This window comes from Ostrinia nubilalis, chromosome 15 (genome assembly GCF_963855985.1).
Source record: "Ostrinia nubilalis chromosome 15, ilOstNubi1.1, whole genome shotgun sequence".
In the NCBI taxonomy this organism is placed as follows: Eukaryota; Metazoa; Arthropoda; class Insecta; order Lepidoptera; family Crambidae; genus Ostrinia; species Ostrinia nubilalis.
Window position 1 is genome coordinate 4,894,742 of NC_087102.1, and position 11,617 is coordinate 4,906,358.

Sequence of the window (11,617 nt, forward strand, 5' to 3'; positions counted from 1 at the left end):
AGTAACGCTAAGATGGGTTCCAGGTCACGCGGGAATCGTGGACAATGAAAATGCCGACGAACTGGCCAGAGCGGGAGCGGAGGGAACACAATGTGGCATTCCCAAAAGTCTCGCTCGAATGACCCTGGAGAACATCTATTTAAAAAAATCCTTTAAGGCATGGTCAGACACGCTAGAATTAACTCATTCCAAAGCTCTTATAAAAGCCTATGACCGAAAATGCTCTAAGCAGATCATAGGACTGAGTAGGATCACAATGCGCATCTTAGTTCGAGCCTTCACTGGACACAGCAGCTTAAACAAGCACTTGTCCACTATGGGACTGTCCAAATCAAGAACGTGCAGGATGTGCCAAGAGGCAGATGAAACGCCACTACACATTTTCACGGACTGCGGACCTTTGATGCGCAAGCGGAGCTTACACCTGGGCAAACACATCCTAAGCCCACAAGATGCAAAACAAATCGCCCCCCAAATGCAATTCCTAATGGATGCAGGACTCGGAGGCGAACTGTAAGAAAAATAGCGGCGATCACAATAGATCGGTACCGGTCGCAGTGATACTAGGACTTTATTGAACTAGAATAGCCGCTCAACTCAATAAAAAATAGTTCTTCTGCGTTTGAAACACAAATTAGTACAGTATATGAGAGGAATAAATTTCAAATAGTTTGTACAATATCAGTATCGGCGCGCCGACAGCTGGTTGTCGGCGGCGGCGGCGTGAAAAAATTCGCGGCGGCGGCGGCGCGCCGGCGTGGCGCCCACCTCTAACTGGCATGCATTCAACACGCAACGTCCAAAGTGAACCAACGATTCAGTTACTTTACGCGGCAATATCCCAGTTTTAATCAGGTAAATATATTTTCTATTTAATCGTAGTACCTACCTATTACCTAACATTTATTGTACGAACTTAAAGAAAATATTTTAAAATTGTTTTTTCTCTTTTTCAAATTTTCTTTTAGTATCTCAACGTATAATTTTCCCAAAGCATTTACGCATTAAATTGAACTGTATTAAATTTTTGTTAATATTAACGAAGAAAACGTAGTCAACTTTAGTATTTTTAATTTTCCAAATTTTTTGCTTCATTGTATAAATAAATAAATATCACAATAGTGACAGAAATTGAGTAAATTTAACACCCTCAGAAGCCTTTTTGTACAATGCTTAAGAATAGATAACAGTTAGTGAAAAACGTTTCACTATAACTGTCAGACATCGCTCGTTTAGTGCGACTTTAAAACTGCATGTTACAATGTTCTTTTGTTTCGCAGACAATGGCAACGTACACAATCGCCGTGGTTCTTGCCCTAATGGCCACTTTAGTGCAAGCTCAGCGACCGTCCTTCGCCGGCACAAGATCCATTGGATTTCCACAAATAGAGGCCGATACTCAACTACTATCAAACAGATTTGGAGAAGATGAACCGGTACCTATTGAAGCTAAAGGGGACAGGGTATTGATAAATACTATAGAAAAAATGCCGGTGGAGAGCCGACCTTTTTGGTACATCAACGCTGTGCAGTACGACTCGCTCAGAAACAAACCTCAGACCTGGCCACTGAAGAGGAACAGCTTCGTTGACAAATAAAAAACAAATTTCGAAAATCAAATTTAAAATTTTGTTCATTTATTTTAATTGAGTTATGTTACATTGTATAGTTTCGGTATTGTGAACTGTGATATTTTTAAATCAGTGTGTAATTTTAGTTATAAGAAGGGAATTGCCTATTAGTTAGTCCCTTCTAGTCCTGTTGGCATTTATTAAAAATAAATTATTTTGTTAAGAATATGTACTTGTTTTGATTGTTTATATTTTACACTTTCCGCCTTAGGAGTTGTGATTTCCCTGGTGAAACTCACACTTGAATGACTAGACATTTTCTGGGCAATCTCGCTCTACCATAGATCACAGGATTTTAATAATACCTAAAACAAGCAATTTATTATTTAAAAACAAATCAATGACAGAAGTCGCAACATTGCTTTTTTGAGCTAAATTCGTAGCACCGAGGTTTGTGACCAACAGATTTTCATCATCTGAAGTTAGTAACTACCTGTAATGTTAGGGAAATGTCGAACCTACGAGTAAAGGTGATTTCTATGTATGTACTTAAATGAACATTTCTTAACTTTAGCCACCTATTAAATCATCAGCATACTCTGAATTTTCAATAATTAATAGCTTTACCTACAAAGTAATAAATAGGTAGGAACCTGCATACTGACACAAATAGTGCGATTTTGTTTAAGATTTGATGACATACTAAGGAAGGAAAGTAAAACCTGCTGGACTTTATATTTTGAGTGCCGACCACATTAAAGTGAGGTGACCCGAAAACTCGTGTTGCACTTTCCACTTCAGAACTTTCAGGGCCCAGAACATCTCTATGTGTTGACAACAGCAAATCAAAATACTGTAATACCGTTCTTATGTAATGGTAATAGGTGCTATCTTAAAACAAAGATTTAAAGTCTCATGTGATGTTACTGGTTACTGTACCGCCTCAACGGACAGTATATTACGTCGCTAGGAGTTCCCAAAGGAAGAATCTTGAAATACCTTACCATTGGGATAGGTATAAAATTATTTTTCGGTACTAATTTTTTTAGGTACTAATATTCCACCTAGGAATCAAACATACAACAAGTCATTAAGCTACTCTAAGGATGCTGCTACTTTAACTTTGACAAACTTCAAAAATCTGTCAAAATCCATACAAAAAGCACCGGTTATCGTCAAAGTTACGGTCATAGTTAGGTGGTGCAACTCAGTATTAGATAGTAGATTTAAGCCCGGTTTCTGAAATATGTCAATAATTGCCAGCTTGAGCTTGTTCATCTTCTACTCAAAGATGAACTTACTATAAAAAGTTCATATCTCAAGCCAAAAATCTTAATTCAGGAAACGGCCAGAGTCTAAACATATACTCTGGACTACTAAAATAACAATACAATCAAAGGTTAAACCACACTCAGACCGATAAGAAACAATTTATGCGACTGAGTCTTAACCCTAGAGTGCTCGCGCTATGAGCATTTTGCCGCCCTCGGCAAAAAAATCGAGTTATTTTCTACACGATGCGTTTGTTAAAGTCAAGCGTTTCAGTAGCTGCCTCCCCATACTTCACCTCCATGTATTAGAAATTAGAAGAAATTTAGTGCGCAGGTGACCGCAATAGAGAACGATTGTTGAACGTATGTCACGTTTTGCGGCAAATTGCTCACTGCGCGACTACTGACGTAAGTAAAATTTATGTGTCTGGTTTTTAGTGTAGTTGGAAGATTATTAGTTTTCATTGCGTATAATGTTGTTTTGACATTAATGACGTCATAACATTGATAATTACTATTAGTGCTTAATTTATTTCATGTCGTTTTCGGTAAAATTCACGTAAAATACAAAAAATGAAAAAACAAGGAAGATTTCGGATTTCGAAGAATCTGGTGCACTAAAATTAGTGGAAAATGTATACTAAAGTTATGAAGAAAGTAAACATAGTCATTACAATACTGTTATAGAACAATCAGCGGCAGAATCTGAAGATGATGTGCCAAGGGTGCAATAGTTGTGCAAATTTACTGTGCAACGCACATTAAATGCACATGTGACAGGCCTGTTTTGTTGAAGCACATGTCATATGTAAGGAAAACCTTTAAGTGTGCTAATAAGCTAATATTTGATGATGTATGTAGGTAAAAACAATAGTGTTTCTAAGATTTCTATAAATATATCGTAACATTTCCAAAATTTTTTTTTCTTTAAATTTTAACCACAAATCTTTAATAAGCGTTATTTTCTAATAGTGTATGCTTTATTCTATCATTTTTAACTGATTTTCATATTTTTAAACTTTTATTTGACACACAACCGGACTTTAAGTTTGGGCGGCAAAATGCTCATACGCGAGCACTCACGTTTCACGGAAAGGCGCGACTACTCTAGGGTTAAGCTACGTAGACAAATAAAACACTGTTGCAAAATGGTATCTATTACAATTACCTAAAATGCGATAGCTTGATGCCAGGGATGTTATGGATATCCGTAACCGTAACCGAAACTCTCGGATATCCGAAATAAAAAAATATCTGAAACCGTAACTGATTCAAAAGTTTGGGATACTTTCGGGTGTAGGCAGTTTAAATTGTTTATTGTTGTATGTATAGCATTATAATATGTAAAGACATAACAGCCTGATTTACCTTTATAATGCCATCTAGTATCAATTTTTTTTTATTACTTTTTATTCGATGTAAAGTGTGCGGCCATGAATGAACCGTGTTGGAAAACTATTGCAAATTGCATTCTAAAGCACAGATATCCTTAACCGTAACCGAAACTTTCGGATATCGGAAATAAAAAAATATCCGTAACCTTAATCGAAACCGTTATAATATTATTCCCATATCCGTAACCGTATCCATAACATCCCTACTTGAAGCTCCCCTATACATTACGAGTACGGGGTTTTTAAAGATAACGGTATAATACTAATTTACATTTAGTTCAATCATTTTGCGTACAAAGTACTTTTACTACTTATTGGTATTACCGACACTGATAAGAAAAATGTGTTATGTAAATTACCAATTATTTATGTTGAGTTATTAATATTTATTTGTTCAGTTGTGGAGAAACCAGTTAATTCAGTTCGCTTAAAATATTATTTTGTGGTAATTAGTTATTGCTCATAAATTGTCATCTTGCAACAATTTTATAAAACTACAAAATGATAAAATTTCTAAGAATAGTATTTGTAATTTGATTCCACGTATTTTTTATTACAATGAAAACTTTAAAATGTTATTTTTTTGCATTTTAAATATCCAGTTTATAGAAAAAGTAACAAATAATCATATTATTTTAACATGGTAAGTGATAACCGCCATTATATTTAGAATAAGACGAATTATAGAAAGAAGAACCTAATTTAATCCAATCTTCTGCATCAAATTATATTTTAAAATAAGAATCAAGACTAAAAAAAGAAGACCTTGACATTAATGACATAAACAAAATACACGCGATAAATCACTACTACCAATGATGACGACACAAACTTACGTCACCGTTCTGTGGGCTTGGCACGACCGACCAGATTTTACTGATACTGCATTAGAACCGGTCAGTTCATGAGCAAAGGTCAATATTATCTTGACCAGATCAATAAGACACTTTGATTCGCAATGAGTACTTCTTTAAAGCGACCAAGTTACAAAAGCCGATGTAACACGTCATCGAATGCGTTCGAAGTATCGACACGAAGATGGGTTTTTACGCAGACTTTGAAAGATAACTGACACGGGCGTTACTCACTACTTATTTGTATGAAAAACTTATTACGGAAATAACGGGAAAGATTACATGAATCGAATACAAATTAACTGTAATTTTGACACAAATAGTTACCGGAAAAGTATGAATTAACATTTTTGGCGATGAGTTCGTATGTGACGGTTTGACAATAATATAACTACCTCTGATTAATGTTATGGACTACAATAAAAGGTGAAAGTGTATGCTTTTTGTCCGTATCCAATTGAAACAATTATGTATAGGCAAACAACCCAATTTTGTTCTCATTTAATTATCGGGAATGAAAATTATAAATATCTTCTTTAATAACTTAGGTAGAGTGTGCTTTTATTTCTGATGCTTAGGTTCCATACACTGTCATATTTATTGTTCGTTTAACATTTACACATAATTATTATGTTTTCTTCATTCTGATTAGAATCCAAACTTATAGGTATACTGTTCTACGAATTTCACAAAATTTTATTAAAAACCTGTGTGCTTAACATGAGTTTACGTTAGCAGTGTTCTCTAGCAAGTGCGTCAAAAAAATTATGAAGATTTTTGTTCTTAAAAGTATCCGGTGGGGGCGCTGTACAACTTGTCATACATTAAATGTAATTTTTATTGCAGTGACTAGCGAGCACACCTAACGTAAACTCATGGTAAGCCTAAGCACACAGGTCAGTTTCGTTACGTTACTTATTTCTCAAACTCTACATAAGTACGTTCCACACACTATCAAGCTCACTGCTCGTTCAACTTAATACATAAAGATGCCTTCTTGATTCAAACCCAAAATTAAGGATCACTGCTCTACAAATGTAAAAAAAACTTTAATTCCTAATTGTTACTAAACAAAATTAGTATTTTCGTTACTCACATAAGTACTTTACTTATTTCCCTTACTCTACCTACATAAGTTCCACACAATCGTGCCCATAGCCCGTATCCGATCCAAACATATAATATCTCTATTATAGCTATCACTTCGCATAAATAGTGATACACGCCGAGCTCGGTACTCAGTTCACTTCAGCGTACAGTGGATCATACTTGGGAACGTGATCTCTAAAATTTAAAAAGGTAAATAAATATTTTATTTTTATACCTTGAAGATTTTTACAAACTGAATTGAGTGTTAAATTGAAACAGACCATCCTAATAAATATTATTCCACTTATGCCTGGTTTCTGAAATGAGATTTTTGGTTCATCTTCTATTTAGTATGAACTTTCATATTATATTCATCCTTGATCAAGCTAGAGATGTCAATTCAGAAAGCTGGCCCTAATTGAGGTTTAATTTTAATTATTTATTATGATACTCTAAAAGTCATCTTGAATGTTTGTGTCCTCTGTAAGGCATCTAGAAAATAATTTCTCTTTTGTTCAATATGTTTTAAAGAAGTCTATTTAGACTAAAATCTCAATATTGTACCTATCAGTTTTGAAACGTGTACGTACGTGTTTCGACTAGGAATCGATCCCCGAACTTCTGACCTCGAGAGAGTCACTTTTGCATTTGGACATGAGACTTTTGTTTGATTGAAGTTATTTGTATCAGTATTAAAGGTTGTTTCAGTTTTTTACCATTTGCATAAATATCTGAACTAAAAATAACTGTTTTAAATTAACACACATAGATATACAAACCTGTTGTTAACTGAATACAAAAGGTCGGTTATAAGGTCTAATTTACTTTTTGTTCGCAGATACAATGGCAACATTCACAAACGTGTTGGTGCTCGCAGTTATGATCAGTTTCGTTCAATGTCAACGGCCGTTCTTCGCTGGGACAAGATCTATTGGATATCCAGATCCAGAACCAGCAACCGCTCAAGGACTATCCAATAGATTTGGAGATGATGACGTCATACCCATTCAAGCTAAAGGAGACAGGCAACTAATAAACACAATCGAACAAATGCCTGTCGATAAGCAACCTTTTTGGTACATCAACGCTGCCCAATACGACGCTCTTAGAAGACAGCCTCAAACCTGGCCGCAAAAAAGTAATAACTTCATCGACAAATAAAAAGAAAACACATAAAGGAGGAAATCACGTTCAAAATTTTAAATTTCGAGCAACACGGAACGATTTGACGCTCGTCGCGGAAGTTTTTATTGTGATTGGTGAAAAAACGTGCTGAATTTGAATTCAAACCATAGGTACCGTTTGTTGCCAGTATAAAAAGTGTCTGTGTTGATAAGAATACGGTACAGTTTTGTTTAATTTCTTGGACTGTATAAAATCAAAGGTTGTGACAACTGTCTTATTCATTATTAGGTTTTTTTATAATAGTTGCAATATTATTTCTGTATACAAAAAGTTTTTAATTTGTTATTAAGTATTATTTTAATGTCTATGTTGTGCATTTCTATAAAAACCTATCCTTTAATTTTGTAGTCAGTATTATTATTATTTCAGGAAGCATTTATCGCTACAATTTAGTTAATTATTATTTTGAATAAATACGTTTAACCTATGAAATACTTTATTTTTCATTATTTCTGTTTTTCATGGAATCTTACGTTACTACTTCCATCAATTGCAGATTTATTTTTCTGGATAATTTTTAAAAGAGGGTAGTGTAGAGATAAAAAATATTGCGATGAATTTCTCAAACACTAAATGAACTAGACATCTTAAAAAGCTCATAGAGACAATCTTGTAAGAAATCTAATGTCCCGAATAAAATTTATAGCCTTCTGAAGGGTAGAAAACTCGCATTTTTTGTGGTAATCCATCAAATGGCAACTTGACACCAGGCACCACCGAATCCACCGATCATTTGATATACGTAATATGTAGTTTGATATGATCTACCATTCAAAAATAATAGTAAGAAAATACAGTATTGAGATGCCATTTTTTAACCGACTTCAAAAAAGGAGGAGGTTATAATATGTTCTGCTGTATGTATGTTTTTATTCTATGTATGTTCACCGATTACTCTGTCAATTGTGGACCGATTTTCAAAATTCTTTTTTTGTTCGATAGGGTACACTTCTGAGGTGGCCCCAATAATTAAAACATTTTCACAGCTATTCATCGAATCATTTCGACTAGGAAGAAAAATTGTTGCGGAAATTTAATTTTGTACTTGGGGAAGACCTTTGTTCAGCAGTGGACATCTTTTGGCTGAAGCAATTTTAAAAAATATCTCAAATGTTTATTTCAGTAAATTAACTATGTCAGATGGTAGTTAACATCCTTATATGCAAAGATTAATATTATGCAAAGTTCAAAAGTACAGTAATATTCCATTAACCGTTGCATATAAAACTAGACGCACGATAAACTGCAATCGTCATCCGGATGTAAACCTGTCGAAGTCTCAATACATAAATATACATGCGTAGTTATAAATAAAATAATTATGCAAAATTAATAAGACCTTTAACCTTCCTATACCCGCGCGTTGGTCTCTCAGACCGACGAACTAATAATTCGGAGTTTTTTCAAAAAGTATTAACTCTATGACTTTGCGGTTTTTAGTAGCTTCATGATTTGTGACCAGCCATTGTTTAGTGTTGGGTGATCGCTGCTGCCAAGTGTATGTGTGTCACTTTTTGCTGTTATTCGGTCTGTGAGACCGACGCGGGTATACGTGTAACTACTTCAGGTATGCTACTATTGTTTTATTTTACAATATTACTCAATAAAATTTATTGTCATATTTAGTGGCGTTTCATATCAATTAAGTATTACTGTATTTTATTATTATTAATTTATTTTAGCCATTTTAGTCGTCATAATGAACGAAGAAAGGATAAAGGCGCTGTTAGAATGTGAAGATTCGGACTCCAACTATGATGACCACGAGTGACAGTGATGAGGTGGTGGATGATTTAGAAGTGCAGGAGAACAACACCGATTCTGAGCAAAAGGGTGATTTGTCACATGCAAAAAGTATTTTTGTCATTATACGAGCATGAAGTTATGGTATGTTCCGGTTATTATTCCACAGAAACCACTAGTGATAAATACTGTTTTGTTCTTTTATATTACTAAGGATACTTCCATTTATTATATTTTATAGTAATTTTTTGGGCTTCAAAAGAAAAAAAGTTTCTTTCTGTTATTAAATTTAGACTGATGTAAAATTTTGTTTAAATTTTAAGTCTGATTTAAAGGCTGATTAAACCAAAATATCTATAAATATAAAATTTATTTTAATTTTTTTATGCAATTAATACCTTAACGTATAATTTAAAGCAAACTATAGTACAATACAGTACACAATTATACTATAAAACACGAGCTCAACTTTCGGTCTGAGAGACCGTGCGCGGGTATATGTGTAATGCTTTTTGGCGCGGGTATACGAAGGTTAAGAAAAGGTTCTATTGTTCCAACTTCACACGAATTTTAGTCTGCACTGCGAAAGTCAAGGTTACAAAGTCGGTGCCTTTTATTAAACTAGCTTTTGCCTGCGGCTTCTCCTGCGTGAAATTTTGTCTGTCACAGAAAATCTAAATCCTATGTCCTTTCCCGGGACTCAAACTATCTCTTTGTCTTTCAACAAAATCGGTTCAGTGGTATAGGCGTCAAAGCATGACAGACAGAGTTACTTTCGCATTTATAATACTAGCTTTTGCCCGCGGCTTCACCCGCGTGAAATTTAGTTTGTCACAGATCGTCATAAATTATAGCCTATATGTTATTCTGGGTTATAAACAATGATACTGTAAAGTTTCATCAAAATCCATTCAGTAGTTTTTGCGTGAAAGAGCAACAAACATCCAGACATCCAGACATCCAAACTTTCGCATTTATAATATTAGTAGGATTAGTAGGGATTTATGCAAAATTTTAATTGCATTGTTTCACTACATGCCTATAATATCCCTGATAGCCTACCAGGAACTTACGTACCTGTCAGATAAACTACAACTTTTGGTTTGACAATTTCAGAAATATATGGCAAAAGTCACCAGTATTCAGTCTTTATTTGTTGGATATCAGATAACTATCTGAAACATTATCAAAGACCTGCATAACTGGCCCTTAGATATACTGTGACCAGTGAGCGTATAATAAAGTTAAAATGTACGAGTAGGTATATGTCATCTATACAATAATGCAACTATAAAAAGATACACCGAGACGAGTCCGTTGGTATACAGACGACTGCACTTCAAGTTAAATACAATGGTATATCATAAGCACCTAGTAATAAAGGTGATTTTACAACAAAACTGTATAATCCGTGCCGTCCGTAGATTCAAAAATATCTTTTGAATAGCCACTTTTGTACTACAACATTTTTGAGACAAAATTGGTAACTGAAAGAATCGTGAAGTCGCGTTTCTTCTCAAGTGCTCTGAAAACTAAAGGCTATTTTGATAGAATAAGGTAGAATTTTGCATGATCGTTCTCGTCTCGTCGATCTTATTTTATGAAATTAAAGCTACGTACATCTTTTATGATGAATGAGAGGCGTCTCTGCTGGAATTATGGAATTATTCCACATGAACGCACACTGGAATTAAAGGTACTTGGATAAGATCTTAATCCATGTTTCATTTAATGAAAAAGCCTATAGATGGTTGCTATTGAGATCACTGTCGACTGCTGGACTGTTGTGGTGAAACCACTAATAACACCACAAGCTTAGCAGAAATGGTAAAAGTGAATAAAATATAGTATTTTAATAATTTTCGAGTTACAGAAATGTCAGCAAGTCCACCTAAAACTAACCTAAGTAAAACGTATTTCCTATTTCGGATAACAGATGGCGCTGTACTCTTTTAGCACGCGCTAATATTCGTTTTTTCCGGACTTTATAATTATACCTCTTGGAAATGCATGCACACCAGGTTCAACTACGAGTATTTAGCTAGCTTGAATCCCAGTAAGTGATGCAATTGCCTGTAAAATAGCTTTCATTATCCCGTGGACATCTGACATCTCGCTATCATACCCCGTACAGATACCCCGGTGTTTTGACTCTCTTTCTTGAGTCCCGACACACGCGGGCGTTTATAGAGCACATCATCATAATTTTCAGCCATAGGACGTCCACTGCTAAACATAGGCCTCCTCCAATGATTTCCACAATGGCCGGTTTATGGCGGCCTGCATCCAGCGCCTTCCCGCTACCTTTATGAGGTCGTCGGTCCACCTTGTGGCTGGACGTCCTACGGTGCGCTTTCCGGTACGAGGCCTCCACTTCAGAACCTTGCTGCCCAGATAGAGCACCATGCCACAAAACTTAAAATTCTAATTTGGCATCGAAACCAGATACAAATTCCAAGATCATTACTACCCGTATTAAGATGATCTTATTAATTAATTAATAACATTAT

At 34.9% G+C, this 11,617-nt stretch overlaps 1 long non-coding RNA gene across 1 annotated transcript; it reads left to right on the forward strand.

Moving 5' to 3' along the window:
• The first annotated feature begins 773 nt into the window (after window positions 1-773).
• On the forward strand, window positions 774-1,799 carry LOC135078443 (uncharacterized). The gene is made up of 2 exons (XR_010258611.1): window positions 774-855; window positions 1,281-1,799. It is a non-coding gene; the product is annotated as an uncharacterized LOC135078443 (long non-coding RNA).
• The last annotated feature ends 9,818 nt before the right edge of the window (window positions 1,800-11,617 follow it).